The sequence below is a fragment of the Homarus americanus genome, unplaced genomic scaffold (genome assembly GCF_018991925.1).
Source record: "Homarus americanus isolate GMGI-L3 unplaced genomic scaffold, GMGI_Hamer_2.0 scaffold51216, whole genome shotgun sequence".
Classification (NCBI taxonomy): domain Eukaryota; kingdom Metazoa; phylum Arthropoda; class Malacostraca; order Decapoda; family Nephropidae; genus Homarus; species Homarus americanus.
Genome location: NW_024721271.1, coordinates 631465 through 636568, shown reverse-complemented (window position 1 = coordinate 636568; position 5104 = coordinate 631465).

Sequence of the window (5104 nt, the reverse complement as noted above, 5' to 3'; positions counted from 1 at the left end):
GTGGCAGACAGTGATAGCCAGCCCTTTGCGCTCCTAATGTAACCAAACCTGTCAGTCAGATGTACAGTATTTAAATATCTCAACATCAATAAATATAAATGTACCCTTATGCTATTTACTAAAAATGTGATCCTGAATATTGTTAGAATTAAATCTAGTTATTTAACGTGGCTTGATATAAGTTGAACCGAAACACTTGTGAGACATCAAATGAAGAGTATTAAAAGGTAGTATTTTTCGTACATGCTTGAGTTTTCCTCGCCTTCAGAATTATATAAATCGTGCAATGTGAGCTTTGTGCATGTATGTGTTGGAGGAGACTGGTTTTCTTTATTAATCTTTTTGTCTTATACCTGTTGTCATTATACGTATTACAGTACAGTATAAGTTTGTGGGCGTAGATGGGTATTTTTTCGTGATAATTTGTTTATCGTTAAGGTAGTGGCGTATTCTAGCTGTGTTGTTATACTGTAGTGAGAAAGTTTCAATTTAGTTTCATTTATTTAATAGTTCAATGTGCAGTCAGCCTGAATACACATTGAACTATTAAAGCCTGGGATGTCAGCTGATGAGTCAAATATATGCACACACACATCATTACTCGTAAAGCAGATTTTTCTTTTATAGCATTTTTTCCACAGTAATATACCGTTATTCATTGCTAGTGTATATAATATGAGTAACTGAATCCAGGAAAAAAAAGTCACATAAAAAACCTAACCTTACCTACGTACAATGCCATATATATATATATATATATATATATATATATATATATATATATATATATATATATATATATATATATATATATATATATATATATATATATATATATATATATATTGATTTCTATAAGAAGAAAAATTAATATGGTAGCTATCTGCTGGTACCTGTACTTAACATTTTTGTTGAACACTATAAAAACATTTTGATTGACTGGTACCTATACTATAAATAATAAGAGGGTCATGTGTGAACGAGTAATGTGTACCTTAATTTCTATACAGTAGTACTCGGTATTCTGTTAATGTTCATACATGCATAACTACCCCTATAATATTATAATTCTTTGTTTACTCCGTGTACATAGGACTGCCACCAAAAAAACTCGATAATTTGTATGCACTGTATTCAAATATACATTACAGGGTTAGTGGGGTACCCCAGGAGACTAGACTGGTAGGTATAAAGGACATCCATAATTCTGTTGGGGGAGTTTAACATTTTCTGCACCAAATGCATAAACAGCCAAGTCAAGAATTGTGCATATTTTCACAACTTAGGTGTGTCATCAATGAACACATACAAAAATAGCATGACCTTTATACAGTGCTAGCTAGGGGTTGATGAACCATGTGTTACAATGCTTAAATCAAAAGTGAATTAAAGCATTCATCTATCCATACACTTGTTATACTCTTTCGCCCCCCAGGCCCCGACGTGGGTCAATGATCTGTGCCCGGGTGGGCTAATCCTCGTAAAAAAAAATAAATAAATAAAAAAAAAAATAAAAATCTTGTATGAGTAGTCTATTTAATGTTGCAATTATATCAACCTCATGTTGTTTTCCATTAGTGTAAGATGTAAGAAAGAGAATACAGTAGACATTATATTCTGTACTGTATACACTGATAGTTCTGTACAGTGCTTGGTCCATGCCCCTGTACAACTTAACTTGTGCTGCCTTTCTTCAATAATGACTTAAACAATTAGATCTCCAAAACATATACTGTATTGGTAATTTTGATAATGGAACACAAATCAAAATTAAAACAAATTGTGTAATCAGATTCATAACTTTGACATATACATGTACAGTATAATGACCACCAAAAATTTTTGAAATAATAAACAGTACAGTACTGTATTTTCAAGACTATCACCATATGTCACTTTGCTGTCTTGTGTTTCCAAAAATACTTTAATAAAACATTAATGTGGAATGTAAGAAAAGATTCCTTAACCAAAAATAATGAATACAGTACTACTATGGCAAATATGTTAATTTCCATAAATCAAAAGTACAAAATTGTTATTGAATACTGTCAGTTCCTGTATTTATTTTGCATTGACTAATTACAAAACATATTTACTTAGAAAACAAAGTAATTGGTGCTGATAGTGTAAATCATACCAGTCACACAGTACAGTACAGGGTGTCCTCGCTTAAAGTCTTATCGATTAGCGCTCCTGATGAATTAAGTACTGTATTTATATAAGGTTGCACATTGTTTCATTATACTGATGTTGGCCATCATCTGTTAAGAGTGCAGCTACATGGCAGCCCTGATTGTTAATGTTATGACCAGCAGCTAATGCTTATGTACAGCATTTTTTTTATATATAAATTACCTTATTTCTCTATACAGTGCTTACTATGCGCGATTCCAGGATGAGTGTAAAGTGCCCAGTAAGGGACAGTTTGTGTACTAAAGGTCTCAAGGTGTTTTGATGCTGGTGAATGTACACAGTGGTCATTGGTGTTGCTCATTTGTAACTACTGCACCATACTGTATAATTATTTTTTAAACTTATTTATAACTTTAAAATGTGTTATATATCCTGTTAAAACTCGTGTACAATTTTACAATGTTTAGTAATTCTAATTTTAAAACTCTGATAAATACAGAATAAATTTTGTTGGCAAAAATTTTTCCAGAACCTGGCCCCCAGTTATCATAAATTCTTATGGGATCAATTTATCTGTGTCATCATTTCACTTAAAGTTGCATTTTCAAAGACTACAGCCACGACACTTAAGTGAGGACACCCTTGTATTGCGATGGACATAACTACCCAACATTTTATAATTTTTTCTTAAAATATAAGTACGTACAGTACTGTATAATATTTGCAATAAAAAGAATTACTAATAATTATCAGCACTCATATTTTGAACATTAATTCAAGAATGGTATATACCAATTATAGTTTGAAAGTACAGTACAGTTCTGCACTATATATTGTTTTTAATTTACTGCACTGGTTATACAGTACAGTATGTATATGCTCAAGACACATATTTTAACTGTGACAGGTTTATTCCAGTCTATTAATAAGAGCAAAACGAATTTGCTTGGAAAATAGCTTAACCAATATGCATTAAATTAAGTACTGTACATTTAAATCTCATGCTCCTGTACAGTAAAGTAATGTGTCCATTTGAAATACCATTAAGTGTTGCTGGCACAATCTTGTTTTTTATGTAATATTTACTAAATATACCATAAAAATCATGTTAAACTATACAAACAAATATGATCAGATAAGAACTGTAGTTCTTAAGTCATAAAAGGGACGGACAAAAAGAGAGCAAAATCATTTCCCCTTGCATGGATTGGAGAGCAGTTAGAAAGCCTGCCACTCCTAACACTACACAAACTGAGAGTAGCCTCCACTATCATCAATCACATCTTAAAAGCTGAATTTTCCACATAAGAAATATATATGTACAAGTGACCTAGTTCATGGTGAGGTATGATGCTTGTAATTTATATTTGAGGTCAGTGAAGTTAAGGTGACATTATGTGTGCGGTAAAAAAAGGAGAAAGGAAGTGTTGAGGAAGATGGAAGTAAAAATGAATTCTGAATAGTGAGAGAAGTGCATGACTGATATTATAAGATAATGATGGAAGGGTTTGAAAGTGTGGCATTGTAAAAGAGTGAATGTGATAATGACATAAAGATAGTTTATGAAAATAAAACTTAAAATAGTCAGTGTGAGAGTGACACTAGGAGTGTCATAATGTCACTAAGAGAAAGAGGGTGTGGGAGTGATCCATAACGTGTGTGCCAGAGAGAACAGTACAGTATTACAAGATTGTGTCGGTAAAACTGTAAGAGGGAGAAGTTATTATGAGTGAAAATGGTACATGATCCTTTCTGAGAAGATTGATTACTTGCACAAACATTAATATAATGTAGCTGAGTAAGAAAACTTGATGAGGTATTTATAGATGAAATTAAAAGGAAAGAATAAGATAGCTGTGTCCTTTTCAATGTCATGCATCAGTACAAATGTGGTTAATTCATTCTACAGTGTAAGTCATCATCTACTATGTTATATTATAGTCTAAGTTTTGTCATGCACTTTCAAAATGTTCTCATAAAAATATATAAATGTGAAGAGTAAGGCCAAAGTTTTTTATTTAAGAAAATAAATTACACAGTAAAAGAATGATTTTTGGAGTTAGCTAATCTTTGCAGTACAGTACATTGTAAGAGCTATTATAGTACAATATCCATATACTGTACTGTGTCCGTATTCATATATTGTTTTGATATGGTGTGGTGTCCAAGTGCACCTCTGTTGTTGTGTATTCACAAAAAATTTATTATGAAAATTATTTTAGAATAACTGTGCAGGTTTCTCTTTGTTATTGTTAGGCTGCTTGAAATATATTTTAAAAAGGCAGTAACTTGTACTGATTAGCACTAGCAGCAACAAACTCAGATATCTAAATGAGCACCTAAAGCTTACTATATATTCTGCACATTTATTACTCTGTTGATAAAAGTAATACAATAGTAGGCACCTTTCTTGTGTTACAAGTACATGCACATCACATTGATCACCAGTAACAATACTTCCTTCAGTATTCTGAAAACATTAAACACCTCTTCAAAGCATGGATGGCCATATTAAAAGCCATTAAGATTAAAGTTTATGAAATTGTCATCAAACAAGGTGTCCATTAATTATTGACTGCCTAAATTACTTCAAAATTCTCTGTACTTTTCCAGTACTGTAGTAATAATTACAGTTATAAAGTTATTTGTATTGGTACACATGTCCTTTATGTCCTGAAATTTTTTGTCAAATTTATGAAGAAATACCGAAATATTTCACCCACACACTGTGGCATCATGCAGGAGAATGTTCCAAGTACTACTCACATGGTTAAAACAACACAATTCAAATTCCAGAGACAAGTATTCAGAATTTTAACATGTGGATTACACTTTAAATAACAAAACTACTGTATTTGTAGTGAGAACTACCAGTAAACTGACAGTGAACCACGCAACAGGTTTATATATATATATATATATATATATATATATATATATATATATATATATATATATATATATAATCACT